Source organism: Psammomys obesus, unplaced genomic scaffold (assembly GCF_907164565.1).
Source record: "Psammomys obesus unplaced genomic scaffold, mPsaObe1.curated_primary_1811, whole genome shotgun sequence".
NCBI classification, from domain to species: domain Eukaryota; kingdom Metazoa; phylum Chordata; class Mammalia; order Rodentia; family Muridae; genus Psammomys; species Psammomys obesus.
The window spans coordinates 7756926-7772887 of NW_026587759.1; positions in this window are offsets into that span (position 1 = coordinate 7756926).

Here is a 15962-nt window from a genome sequence, read left to right on the forward strand (position 1 = left end):
AATTCAGCAGCAGCGTTGTTCTTACCATCTTTAGATGACGCTGTGCCTATTTCCCTTTTCTATTTGTTACATTGCTGTTCCTCTAGCGCATCTCTTCTTCCTAAAGCCTGTCTTTGTTTTTCAACTTAAAGATTTTCCTCTCCTTAGTCATCAAAATAATTTGCTTGTTCCATTCAGCATACTATTTACCATCCTTTCACAAATTAGGGCCCAATTACCAGATACTCAATTTAGGTGAAAAACTTCATATAGGAAAATTCCAGAAACATATTAATTCTGAATTCCCATGACCTAACATCATTTACTCCACATAGCCTGTTCTAAATAGCTACTGGCTGAATGAAAGAATAAAAGAATATTTGTGTTCTCTCTACTAGTCTAAACAACAGCTCTTATTTGGTTTTCATTTGTGTATGCATGTTTGTTTGTTTTTTGAGACAGAGTCTTATTATATAGCATTGGCTGGCTTTGAACTCACACATGGCAGTCCCCCGGTTTCAACCCCCAAGTGTTTTCTAGAATTCTAGTAAATTTCTATATCCTTAATCTGAAAATCTGCCTTTCTAACAGGATTTCAGGCAACATGGCAGCTACCTCCCAGGGAAATATTGTGTACTCGTGTGATTTTTAATGGCTGAAATCCTGTGAAGAAAGAGAATGACCCCTATTTACCGAGTACAGCTATCTTTGGCCGTGATCTATACATGCTGTGGGAAGTGGAAGGGCCTGTACCACTGAAAAAAATACACAAACCATTAATTTAAATGTTAAATTTTAGGTTCATTTCAGACCAGCTTTAAACAAATGTTGAAAATTTTTTTGTAGAATTCATGAGTACTCTGAAATAAGGTATTGATTTTGTATCTTTACTAAATATATTATTTGGTGACATTTTTGTGATTGGGTACGAGTTTGATGAGTGCATGTTAGTACAGAGTGAGAGCATCTGGAGTGTAACTAAGAGCCTTAGTATCGCGTGGATGGACACAGGAGAACTGGCTACAGGGAGAGGAGACTGACAGCTAAGGCGTGTTTCCCAAAGTAAACCGTATATAACGGTGTGATGATGTTAAGAGCGATAAAATCCATTACAGATTGATATTTAAATTTAGCATCATTTATTCATTGGGCTTAAGTGGAACAATGCAACATAGAAGCTAGATTGACTGTACTAGTATTAATATTATTTGGGAATTCTTGGAAAAACAAAACTCCTCATTTCTCTGGAAGAAGGAAACAATATCTTCAGACATTTCATTTTGTTTTAAGTACATAAAGCTTTATGACATGGTATTAAAAGTCAGAGTGACCCAAAAGTTATGAACCCTTTATCCTCCTTTATTCACTTTGTTTTTGACTTATATTTCCCAACCCTTGTCCATAACTTCTTTCATTTATTCCTTGTGTTTTGTTCTACTTTCAGTAAAAGTTAATTGTTAATGGCAGGATATAGTATACTCTCTCGAAAGTATCAGCTGAATGTTGTTTTAATTGCATGGCTTTATTATTTATGTTGCTTCTGCAAATGAACGCGCTCACATGTGTGCACACACATGCACATGCATGCCGTAGATGCCAGAGACTCTCTGCCCAGGGACTGAACTCAGGCCACCAGTCTCAACAGCAGCTGCCTTTAGTAAGAGCTTTCCCGCTGGCTCTCAGTATTACTTTCAATTAGACACTAATAAAACACTTATGTTTTCAAGTGAGTGCATATCGTATTTTGCCATCCTTCGTGTCTGTTTTCTTTATCTTCACACCCTCTCCCTACATGAGCTTACATGTGGACATATATGCACACTCATACAACTGCTTTCAATTAAAGGCAAAAAATAAAAATAATAAAAAAAACAACTTAGGAACTGAGAACTTTTGGGCCATTTTCTAATATTAAGATAAATTCAATAACCAAGTAGTTTTCCAAAGTAAGGGGAACAAGGACTATTTCTAACAGGATCTCAAGGGCAGGCTCTTTGACCTCCCCCCACCCCAGGGGAGGAGCAGTCCTGTTAGGCCACAGAGGAGGACTTTGCAGACAGCCTTGAAGATACCTGATAAAACAGGGTCAAATGAAAGGGGAGGAGGTCCTCCCCTATCAGTGGACTTGGAAAGAGGAAGGGAGGAGACCAGGGAGGGAGTTGGGGAGGGGAAGGGAATGAGGGAGCGGGATACAGCTGGGACACAGAATTAACAAATTGTAACTAAAAAGAAAAATAAAAATTTAAAAAAATAACAAGTGTTTTCTTTTGATAAACATCTAGTGTATCATGCTGATGTTTTACTTGGAAACTCCAACAATTCCTGATCAGCTTCAACTTTTTATTTTAACTTCAGAAAGAGCTGAATCAAGATCATAAACATCATTTCCCTCCCTCTCTCCCACCATCCCTCCCTCCTTCCTTCCCTCCACCTTCCTCTTTTGTTCCCCTCACTTTCCTTCCTCCCTTTCTCCTCTTTCTCTTTGTCTCTTCATGATCACATATATACTGAAGAAGGTCTGTGATTGTGTAGTTCAAACAATGGACTCCATCTGCATCTAACATGCCATGCACCCTGAAGCACAGGATACCCCAGTTTCTATGGCTGATGTGATAGTCCAGATTCTATGAATAAACAGATGCTGGAATTTTCAATGTTTCCAGGAGCTTAAGTGTGGAATATATGTATTACTCAAAGGACAAGTGCTACTATTAGTGTCAGCCTTAAGAAAAATTAATTTAGGGGAAAAATAGCAAATACCCACCATAAAATAAATGCTTTTGTTTCATGTATCACTTAAAATAACTGCATTTATGGTTTTCTATTCATGTTTATGTGAATTATACTCCAAGCTTTAGTATAGAAAATATCATGTCTTCTCACTTGTGACATCCTGTTCTATCAGCATGGTGAACAAATGGAATGCCTGTTATACACACATAGCTAGTGAAAGAATGTTTAAGACCTCATTAAAGCTTTTCTTGTTGAGTTTTCATCACAGCTGTAACATTCTTCCTTTCCATCTAAGTATATTGCACCTTTTGTTTACCAATATTTTTGCATAGTCAATACCTGAAGATTCATGAAGGATCTTAATGTCATGTTTCTTAGTCAGTGGACGAGGGCAAGGAAAAGGCAGCAAAGGCCTTCTATGTGGGTGAGATATTAAGTACTGTGAGTATTTGGGGCCATGTGATCTTACATAACTACTCAAACAATTTATAACATGAAAGCAACAAATGCATAATTATGGTCATGTTTAAACAGTACTTTTTTTATTGTGACAAGTGGCAGGTCAAGTTTGACAAGAAGTATGTTGTTTGCTAACCCTTAACCATGTGTTCTGGATTTTCCCTAAAAGAAGACTGTATAGCAATATATACAGAGTTTACTGCAGATCTCAATTTAGCAGTGTGATCATTTTCTCTGTTAATAATTCTCAATAGAGCTATGTGATCATCTCAGTAAAACACATAGAACAGGCTTAGAAGACTGAGTAGGGACTAAACATAGCAGTAGTTAGCACAGATTCCCTCCAGACAGCAATCCCTTCCTTAGAAAACTTTACTGTTTTTTTTTTTAGTCGAGTTATATTTTCCTAAATTCTCCTATTACTGCTACAGAAATATTGATTATGACAGACATGTTCTAGAGTGTTTAGGTATATACATATGGTGGTTTGAATGGAAAAGGCCCTCATGACTCATGTGTTTGAATGCTCAGCCCACAGAAAGTGGCACTAATTGGAGGTATGGCTTTGTTGGAGGAAGTGTGTCACTGTTAGGAAAGCCTTTGAGGGTTCCTATGTTCAAGTTTTACCCAGTGGGGCACACAGTCTCTTTCTGCTTCCTGCAGATCAAGATACAGAACTCTTCATCTCCTTCTCCAGCCACATGTCTGCCTGGACACTGCTATGCTTCCTGGCATGATGATAATGGACTAAACCTCCGAAACTGTAAGCCAACCTCTACTAATTGCTTTCCATTATAAGACGTGCCATGGTCATGATGTCTCTTTATAACAATAGAAACACTAACTAAGAAAATATGTATAACTCAAGATTTGCATTGTCATTTTACTTAGAAAATAAAACTTAAACATTTTGGAACATTATAAGACCCATAAATCAATGTCTTGCTCAGCCATCATCAGAGAAGCTTCTTCTTTCTGTAGATGGAAACAAATACAGAGACCCACAACAGGACTTTGTGCAGAGGGTGAGAGTCTTTGGAACGCTCATCATAATTGGCATGTTTTCTTTAATAAAAAACCTCCCCATGGGGCTTAAGGAGATTTGTGGAAGAGGAAACAGAAAGATTAAAAGAGCCAGAGGGGATAGATGACTCCAAGGAAAACAAAACAACACAAACAAAATGAAACAAACAAACAAACAAAAATGAAACAGTGTCTTCCAGACGCAGAAGGAATGACACACATACAAACTCACAGAACTGTGGCAGCACGCACAGGGCCTGCTCAGCTTCAAGTCACACAGGACCCAGTTCTGAGACGGGAGATGAACAGAACCTTTCATCTCTGGAAACAAGCCATTTCCAATTGACAACTGATTGCAAAGAGAAATCAGTTGTGTCTAAAGGAGTCTGAATGAGTATATAAACCACACTTAAGCACGGGCCTCATGCGCAGCAGTAGATGATCAACACAAAATGAATTCAATAGTATTTTTGTAGATGTTTTTGTCAAACATTGCTTTATTTGGAATATTTTTTTTTAAATCTTGCTGGTCTTTTGCTTGTAAATTGTGATTTTTTTAATTTGATGGTTTTTATGGGTTCTATGTATGTTATGTTTTGTTTCTTTTTATTATTCTGATTTTATTTTTCTCTTATGTATTTATTTTGGTTGCTTGTTTTCTAAAGAGAGAGGGAAAGAAGGTATGGGGTTGGGTGTGGAGAGAGGTACAAAGGTTTGGGAGAAAATGGGAGAGGGAAATAGTAATCAGAACGTATTTTTACTAAATTTTCAATAAAAATACAAAAAAATCAACATTCCAGTTTTTAAAAACTAGTTCTACAAATATGTTAATACAATAAGATATATTTATGTTTAATCAAGGAAAGGGAAGAGAACTAGAAGAAGGTGAAAAGAAAAACCATAGAATGAGCTCTCTTGTTTCCTTCAGTTTGAGTTAGAGTCTTTGGAGCAGTGTTCTGACATTGCCTCAATGCAGTCTCAAGGCAGTCCAGCCCTCATAAAGCCACTGTTAGTGCCCAGGGGACTTATGCTACAAGGCTAATGAACAACTTTGTTAAAAAAATTTGAAGCATAAGGTTAATTAGGGAGTTTCCACCTCTGCATATTTTACACTTTAGGGTTGTTTTTTTCCCAACCAAATGGAGGAAAACAGATGCCTGTGGTCCATGATCATGGCTGTGGAAAGCTGCTAATCATAGGTATGAAAATAGACTCATGTACATGTAAATACCTGTAGCCATCAAAGTGTCTCCTACTAAATTCATTCAAGATGGAAGAATGAAGAAGACACCAATATTCTCAGTAGTCCACAGAGAGCTAGAACCTTCGAGTCATTTTCTGAGTGTTTGTATTTTTCTTTCTAACCCAATAGTCTCTGAAATTTAGAAATTTTTAGATCAAAATTCAAAAAAGAAATCAAAGTGCTTGACAGATTTATTTTTTCCTATTTCAACTCTTTAGATTTGCCAGATTTGAATGGGACATTACTGAACCATTCTTTTCACCTCCCCTTCGAGGATGGGTGTCATTCCACACTGATTAATCATGTCCATATTTTGCTCTAATTTATAACAAGCAATAATCCAGTTATGGACTTTTCTCTGTAGTAGAAATCTCCCATCTGTTTTGTTTAGGATGTCTCTCTTGTTTCCTTTAGAAGTAACTGATAATGTCTTTTTCTCTTTCTTTTTCTCTCTCACTGTTTTTTTTCTCTCTCTCCTCTTTGATATGGGAGTAATTGAACATGTGGGCTCTCCATGTTTCCCAGTAAAACCCTTTCATGTATGACCCTGTTCTCAGAGACTGCACACTCCTCTCACACCAATCTGTACAAGATGCGATCGCAAGCCTGAACCAAGCCCTGCTATCAGGAAGTTGTGTGGAAAACAAAACAAGTGGTTTTCTTTAGTCAGAGATCCTTTTTTCTAAAAAGCTATGTGGTGCACAAAGATGCTGTGTCTTTGGGCATGATATCACGACTTCTGGGACAAATTTTAAAGCTATGTGACTGTTAGCCAGCTGTAGAGGGATCAAATGAGCTCTCTTCACCAGTTGCTCATTTTCATTGTTGATAAATGTGAATTTGTGTTGTCATTTTGATTGCATCAATTTTTAATTTATGTGAATGACATGTGTATCTTTCTGCATGTATATGTATGTCTGCGTTTTTCTATTGTATTCTCCTAAGGTTCTATTTTTAAGGTCTATGAAACTATGTGCACATTTAATCTGTTGTCATTTAATCTGTTGTCTTAACTAGGTCAAAGAATTTTGGGGCATCTGTTTATCTAATTTTCTTCTCCATGCATGGTCCTTGGTTGGTGCATCAGTCTCTGTAGCCAAGCCCCCACCCCGTATTCCTAGGCCAAGATTTGTTTGCTTTGTTGGTCTCCTGCTCCCTCCATGTCCTTCTATCCCCCGCTTTTTCCATAAGACTCCCTGCACGCTTCTATCAAGTTCTGGGTGGAGTCTTTTAGCCGACATCTATAATAAGAATTTACCTTCTCAGCACCTCATGGAAAATTCTCCAATATAGACTGTATATTAGGTCACAAAGCAAGTCTCAACAGATACAAGAAGACTGAAGTAACCCCTTGTATACTATCTTATCACCATGGAATAAAGCTGGACTTCAACAACAACAGAAATAGCAAAAAGCCTACACACACATGGAAACTGAACAACTTGCTACTCAATGACAGCTGGGTCAGGAGAGAAATAAAGAAAGAAATGAAAGACTTTCTAGAATTCAATGAAAATGAAGGCACAACATACCCAAACTTATGGAACCCAGTTAAAGCAGTGCTAAGAGGAAAATTCATTGCACTAAGTGCCTTTAAGAAGAAATTCGAAACATCTCATATAAGCAACTTAAAGGCTCACCTGAAAGCCCTACCCCCACACACACCCCCAAAAGTAAATTAGAAGCAGACTCATCTAAGAGGAGTAGACAGCTGGAAAAAATAATTAAACACAGGGCTGAAATCAATAAATTAGAAACAAATAAAACAATTCACAGAATCAATGAAAACAAGAGGTAGTTCTTTGAGAAAATAAATAAGACAGGAAAATCCTTAATCAAACTAACTAAAAGGCAGAGAGACACCATCCAAATCAACAAAATCAGAAATGAAAAGGGGAACATAACAACACACACTGAAGAAATCCAAATAATCATTAGGTCTTACTTCAAAAGGCTATACCACTAATTTTGAAAATCTAAATGAAATCGACAATATTCACGATGAATTCCACTTGTCAAAGCTGAATCAAAACAGGTAAATCAGTTAAATACTCCTATATTCCCTAAGGAAATAGAAGCTGTCACCAAAAGTCTCCCATCCAAAAAGAGCCCAGGGCCAGATAGTTTCAGCACAGAATTCTACCAGACCTTCAGAGAAGAGCTAACACCAATACTCTTCAAATTTTTCCACAAAATAGAAACAGAAGGAACATTCCCAAACTCATTCTCTGAAGCCACAGTCACCTTGATACCTAAACCTCACAAAGACCCAAAAAAGAATGATAATTTTACTCCACTCTTATTAACATTGATGAGAGTATACTAAATACAATACTCGCAAACTGAATCCAAGAATACATCAAATATAGCATCCACTATGACCAAGTTGGCTTCATTCCAGGCTTGGAGGGGTGGTTCAATATACAGAAATCCATCAATGTAATCCACCATAGAAATAAACTGAAAGAAAAAGACCACATGATAATCTCCTTAGATGCTGAAAAAGTTCAACATTTGATAAAATTCAACATTCCTTTATGTTTAAAGTCCTGGGGAGATCAGAGATACAAGGCACTTACCTAAACATAGTAAAGGCATATACAGCAAGTCTATAGTTAACATCAAACCAAACGGAAAGAAACTTAAAACAATCCCACTGAAATCAGGGACAAGGCAAGGCTGCCCACTCTTTCCATTCTTCTTTAACATAGTACTTGGCATCCTTGCTAGAGCAATATGACAATTAAAGGAGATCAAGGGTATTCACTTCAGAAAGGAAGAAGTCAAAGAATCACTATTTGCAGATGATATAATAGTTTTCACGAGTGACTCCAAAAATTCTACCAGGGAACTCCTACCACATAAACACCTTCAGCAAAGTGGCTGGATACAAAATCAACTCAAAAAAATCAGTAGCTTTCCTGTATACAAAATGGCTAAGAAAGAAATTAGGTAAACAACACCCTTTAAAATAGCCCCAAAGGACTAAAGTACCTTAGTGTAATTCTAAACAAGCAAGTCAAAAACTTTCAGTCTCTGAAGAAAGAAATAGAAGAAGATATCAGACAATGGAAAGATCTCCCATGCTCACGGCTTGGCAGGATTAACATAGTAAAAATGGCCATCTTACCAAAAGAAATCTACAGGTTCAATGCAATTCCCATCAAATTACCAACACAATTCTTTAAAGACTTTGAAAGAAAAATTCTCAACTTCATATGGAATAAGAAGAAACCCAGAATCGCTAAAACAATCTTCTACAATAAAAGATCTTATCGAGTACGCCTCTGATCTCAAGCTGTACTATAGAGCAACAGTAATAAAAACTTCATGGTACTGGCATATAAACAGAATGGTGAACCAATGGAATCAGGTAGATGACCCAGAAATAAACCCACACACTATGGAAACCTAATTTTTGACAAAGATGCCAAAATCATACAATTGAAAAACACAGCATCTTCAATGAATGATGCTGGTCTAACTGGATGTCTACATATACAAAAATGCAAGTGGATCCCTGCACAAAACTAAAACTCAAGTGGATTAAAAACCTCAACATAAACCAGACAAACTAAACCTATTAGAAGAAAAAGTGTGCCTTGAACTCATTGGCACAGGATACAATTTCCTGAACATAACACCAACAGCACAGGCCCTCAAATCAGCAAGCAATAAATGGGACCTCTTGAAACTGAAAAGTTTCTGTAAAGCAAAGGACCGCCTAAAGATTGTGAAAGGATCTTCACCAACCCTATATCTGACAGAGGGCTAATATCCAGAATATATAAGGACCTTAAGAAATTGAATAGCAACAAATCCAGTCATCCAATTAAAAAATGGGGTACAGAGCTAAACAGTGAATTCTCTGTAAAGGAATATAGAATAGCAGAGAAACACTTAAAGAATTGCTCAAGGTCCTTAGTCATCAGAGAAATGAAAACCAAAACAACCCTGAGATTTCACCTTACACCCATCAGAAAGGCTAAGATAAAAAATTCAAGTGAAAAATCATGCTGGAGAGGCTGTAGAGAAAGGGGAAACATCCTCTATTGCTGGTGGGAATGTAAACTTGTACAACCACTTTGGAAATCAATCTGGTGCTTTCTCCGACAATTAGGAATAATGCTACCTCAAGATCCAGCTATACCACTCCTAGGAATATATCCAAAAGATGCTCAAGTATACAACAAGGACATTTGCTCAACCGTGTTTGTAGCAGCTTTATTTGTAATAGCCAGAGTCTGATAACAACCCAGATGCCCCTCAGTTGAGGAATGGATACAGAAATTGTGGTACATCTACACATTGGAATACTACTCAGCAATTAAAAACATGGAAATCATGAAATTTGCAGGCAAATGGTGGGATCAAGAAAAGATCACCCTGAGTGAGGTATCTCAGAAGCAGAAAGACACACACTGTATATACTCACTTATAAGTGAATACTATACGTTTGGTACAGGATAAATATACTAAAATCTGTAAACCTAAAGAAGCTAAGCAAGAAAGAGTTCCCTGGGTAAGATGATTAACCCTCACTCAGAAAGACAAATAGGATGGACATTGGAAGAAGGAGAAAACAGGAAACAGGACAGGAGCCTACCACAGAAGGCCTCTGAAAGACTCTACCTAGCAGTGTTTCAAAGCAGATGCTGAGACTCTTAACCAAACTTTGGGCAGTGGTTTAGGGGAAGGGCATAGAGGGAAAAGAGGGAGGGATAATGTGATTGGGAGGAGATAAGAGAAGGGGCACAGCTGTGGTACAAATTGAATAAAATGTAATAAATGATAACTTTTTAAAAAAGAAAAGAAAATGAGGGCCATTTCTCCAAGAAATACAAGACTGAGTTCTTTTTTTTTTAAATTCCTTATTAATTACACTTTATTCACTTTGTATCTTCTCTGTGGTTCCATCTCTCCTCCCATCCCAACCCCTCCCTTCCTTCACCTTCTGCATGCATGCCCCTCCCCAAGTCCACTGATAGGGGAGTTCTTCTTTTCCTTCCTTCTGATCCTAGTCAATTAGATCTCATCAGGAGTGGCTGCATTGTCTTCTTCTGTGGCATGGTAATGCTGCTTCTTCCTCAGGGGGAGGTAATTAAAGAGCAGGCCAATGTTCAGTTCATGTCAGAGACAGTCCCTGTTCCTATTACAATGGAACCCACTTGGATACAGAACTGCCATGGGCTACATCTGTGCAGGGGTCTTAGGTTATCTCCATGCATAGTCCTTGGTTGGCGTATCAGTCTCAGGAAAAACCCCTGTGCTCAGATTTTTTGGTTCTGTTGCTCTCCTTGTGGAGTTCCTGTCCTCTCCAGATCTTACTGTTTCTCACTTCTTTCATAAGATTCCCTGCACTCTGCCCAAAGGTTGCCCATAAGTCTCAGCATCTGCATTGATAAGACTGAGTTCTTAAAAGCTTCTGGCTATAATTTTATCCACTGATCAATACAGAACCTTATTTTATATGTATTTTTTTAAACATGCCTTGCTGTGTCTATTGGTTTTAACTAATGCTCTTCTCAGACCAATAGCACTGATTCCTACTTGGTCAGAGTTAATCTGCATGAAAGGCTGGTTTCCTGTCCTGAAAAATAAAAAAATAGACAGTCCTTCGACACCATGCTTGAGAGAATTTTATCCAGAGAATCAACAAGATGATAGGCATAGAAACATGGGGTATTACAGACTATAAGAAGGAGTCAGGGGCGGTACTGCAGACCTTTAATGCCAGCCCTAGCAAGCAAAGGGAGGTAGATGTCTGGGTTCAGGAACAACCCAATTCCTCTATGGAATAAGTTACAAGCCTGATAGGGATACATAGTGAACCCCTATCCAAAATAAGAAGGAAGAGGATTTGAAGGGACACTTGATTGTGGTGCTGGAGATGACATAGGAAGGAAAAGAAAAGTCTTGTTCAATTTCTGTGAAAATCGTGGATATCAGTAGACTCAACTTTTCACTAATCTGTACCTATTTACATATAACCATGCACACGTTGTGTGACTGGAGGATTAATAACGTGTATAGCTAATAAATAAGTTCACAAATATAGGATCTGTATGTAAGGAGCATCAGATCACAGAGACCGACAGGGATAATTTTTTTGTCATATAAATTATCTGTCTGTCTTGTCTCTGTCTGTCTGTCTCTCTCTCCCTCTCCTTCTCTCTCTTACTGAATAAATTTACTCATATTTAAAATTTTTGCAAGTTTTTTTGTGGGATATTTTTCTTCAGGAAAATAGGAGTGAACAAACCACTTTCATTGTTCTTTGTTTTAAAGGTTTCTGGGTGTGGCCTAAAGGCCAAGCAGCATGATAAATGTTTAAGATAAAGACACAGGCCATGATATAGTCACCAGATGACTGGGAATAAATACTAACATAAGTTTTCATGCAGAGTCAGGAGATAAAGAGAAAAGAAAAAGATAAGTTATGCAACTAGCTATAGTGTGTAAATAGATTCGGGGCCACATAACAACTCCTGCTGTGAGTTGTTGCATAATGACAAGCTTTAGCATGGATTGCTGTTCTGCACAGGGTTCAGAGAGAATTTTGTCTTGTACTGCTTATGTCTAACTCCGTGAAACATTTGTGCCTGTATGATGCCTTCAAACTTTACTACTTCAGTGACTCAAAATGGTAGTGATGATGCCATGAACTATTTTTATCCAGTATTGATGACAATTCTTATTGCTTGAGACCAAGTTAATTTAGTTTAAGCTTCCACAAATCGTGTGGTCTGAATCATTTTATTCTCTTAAGATAATGAAGACCCGGATAAGAGAATTGTAGTCTTTGACATGGGCTGGGCAGTCTCTGCATAATGCTGTTCTCATTTACCAGAACGATTTTAGTCAAGTACATCATAAAATCCCTTCTCCTTCATTTAAAACAAAACCAAACATGTCTCTTTGACATTTTATTTTTAGTACGTTTTCTTCTTGATACAGCTATTGGAAAGTTTAATTATCTATGAAGACATGAGTCAATAGCAACTTTTTATAAGTTGCTACAGTATCTATCCATAGAAAATACTATATATTTTCCTAGTTATTTTTTTTCCTCCAAAAATAAAGCCTTCACTTAGCTTAATTAAATTAGGTTTGTGGAACAAGGACTTCTGTTTTGCACAGTTCCTTTTATTAGAGTTGCCTCACCAATTATATTGCCAGGCAAAATACCAGTGTCTTGAGATTTTTGTCTTCACAATGAATATATTTTTGAAAATTAATTTAACTATCTTCAGAAACAACAGTAATAATTGCCGTTGACGCTTTGATTCATTTCTGGCTGGGGTGAGTTTTTCACTCTCTCTGCAGCACTGTAAATATGTAACCCACGCCACCACCTTCAGACAACTCAGAAGAAGCATAAATTCTCCGCAGGCAGAACGGTCAGATGTTATGAATGTAGTCATCTTTATAAATGCATCTTTAGCTGCCAGGGTTTAGAACTCTGTGACCAGAATATTGAGAAAAGGGTAGGTATTCGTTGCACCACAAATTGAAATGTGTGTAGTATGAGTTTAGCTTCAAGGATGGAAAGAGAGAGGACAGGAACACTTGTTTTCAGTGAGTACAGAATCCCTTGAAGGACATGTTTTTACCTAAGCAACAATACATGATGTCTCAACTCCTATCAGTTATACTTTCAATAGTAACATTTGCTTTATTTTTGAGACATCTCTAAAGTTTGTGTGAAAGAAATGTTTATTTTATTTTGCGGGTTAAATTACTGGTTTTTATCTCTGAATCAATTCAAATATTTTTCAGTGCAAGAAATCATGATGATTTAAATTCTCAATTCTTAGAACTGGACCTTGCAAACAAATGGGTTTGGAGTTTGTAGTAGCAGAATCAACTGGGAGGACCCAATTTCATCCAATTTGTAGCTTGATTTCATCCAGCAAGAAATACTTAAGCCTAAAGACCTAAAAGTGGTAGGTGTTGTATTGAAATAGCATCACACTTAGGGAGCAGTGAGGCATAAAGCAATGCTGAATGCTTTACATTCCTTAACATGACATTATTCCAGCATGACACACAATCCAAAGCCTTTGCAATTACAGCTGTGACCCCAAATTAGATTTTTAAAACATGTATAAATGTACGTGAATTTAAATTTTTTTCTTCGTTTTGTCTCCTAATAGTTTGGAAATGTGAATTCTGGTTGCTTCTTAAAATAACTCTCTTCACACAAAATAGCATCCTCAACTTCCTCTACTTTGATAAAATCTAATTCCTTCAGCTGGAGGTAGACATGAGCTTGGCCTCAGGAACACAGTCGGAGGTGAATCTGCTTCTGGCCCAGGAAAGCTCCATAGTAGACCTGAAAAAAATTTATGAGATTTCCCTGCTCCTCCCCCCTGTGAAAGAGAAAGAGAGAATGTGTATGAAAGAGAGGGGGGCTTAAATAATCGTTTTTAAAAGCACAATAATGGTAACTAACTGCTTGTAACAAATTCTCTCTTCCTCACCTGTGTCGAGATTAAGTTCCCTCCAGGCTGTGAATGGCATGATCTCAGAGCAGCATGGTGGCATTTTCTTGGGGCATCTAGAGGCTTTTTTTTTCTTCCGAAGGTGCATTATACCACCAGGGATCTCAGAACTGGGATGAACATCCTGATTTCCATTTGCCAGGATCCCCACAGCACTTTGCCACTTGGATCGACATGCAGAGTGTTGAAATATGCCTGATGTGTGAACATTTCACAGTGCCTATGTCCCACAGCTTCTGCCTCCCTTTGAAGATTATATAATCACTTATCTTTTCTATTTTTAAAGTATATTAATTTGATTTAGTAGAAAGGGAACAAGGGGGAAGGAAGGAATAATGGGAGAAAGCCAATATTATTTCTTTCAAAGCAGTTTAGTTTAGAGTCATTTTAATAAGTCTGGAAAATTAGAATTGGAAAAAAGAAAATCAATTGTGATGCTATATTGTAGTTTGAAAGGGAACATAAATTCACACTGCAAGGACTTCCTAGTGTTAGATAATTAGGCCTCCTTTGTTCTCATGTGGAAGAGGCCAGGGATTCATTTGTTTCGTAAGTCCATTATTATTATTATTAACAATATTGTGTGTACCAAGAATTCTCCTGAAATTGCAAGATGTTCACTGGGTACATATATTATGCCTGCAAAGAGTTAGCAATGCTTCTACCACTGGGGAGTGCAGAGAAGGCAGATGCATTCAGGGCCCATGAGTCCTTTGGCCTAACCCTCTCACTTGTTGAACTTCAGAATAACTTCCCATTTTGTGTTTTTCCCCAGTGGACAATTAAGAAGATTTTATCCTCAAGCCTTCTTGTAGAGTGGTGTAATAAACATGCTCTGGAGCCTGAGTTTCAGTACAATCTAAACTGATTATCATTCAAAGGCAGAGCTGCCACACAGTGTTCTTGGAAGATACATTCTTAATTTACAGAACTGAGAAGAGAATTCTATTGCAAAGTTTATAAGGGAGGTCAGATGCCTGTAGTCATGAAGATGATCTTTAGTCAAGCCTGAGGGAAGTTTACATGTAAATGGTCAAATAGTACAGAAATTATCACTATAGGAAAATTTCCATGGTATAGCCTGATTTTATATAAAATGAAATTTTACAAATTTACCAAATGGGATTCTTGTAGAGTGTGAGTGTGAGTGTGTGTGTGTGTGTGTGTGTGTGTGTGTGCACGCGTGCGCGCGTGTGGTGTTGAAAACGCCCTAGGATAAACAAGTGTTAAAGAGATGATAGCTGTTATTGTTTCCTTAAATTAGATATAAGAATTTGAAGGACATTTTAAATTAAGAATTCACGTCAATGATTAAAAGGTATGGTTTGTGAATAATCTTTTAAGATTAAAGGAGGAAATTGGGCAATTAAAAGTTTTGATAGTTTCCTAAGGTCATTGATCTGGCAGTATTATGTTTCAACCTGCAATAATTAGTTAATGAAAATGGGCTGTGTACAGTCAGATATCAGATCAGAAGGAGCATGGGTCTCTTCATGTTTAAAGCACTATGAAGAAAACAACCCATGAAGAACAGTTAGACTCTACTGTTGCAAAGACAGCAGCATCAAGATGCTGGAAGTGTAATTCTCACCACCTGTAACACTCCCCATGTGAGGTCTACTTCCCCTGGGAGTAGTGCTGCCAGAAAATTGAGATTTCTTTTTTTTTCCCTGAAAAATATGTAGAAACTTCAGTGCTAAATTCCATTTTGAAAGTGCTGTGTTTACATAATATCATTCCTTACACTCACTGTTGCTTAGTGACCTCTTTTCATCCTCACAGTGAACATTTTACCCGGGGAGCTTTGAGGAAGATAGAAACAGCCTCAGTCTGTTGCTGAGCTCCTCAATATTCACTAAGAATTCGAAACAAGAAGCAACCCACAGTGAGCCATAGCAAAACTCTAGACATAAAAACTGTGGAAAGTCTGAAGGAATGACAGAATTGGACAGGGGTTCAGAAGTGGACACTCCCTGTCTCAGTGAGAACACTAATAAACAGTCCCTTTGGCCAACCCAGTT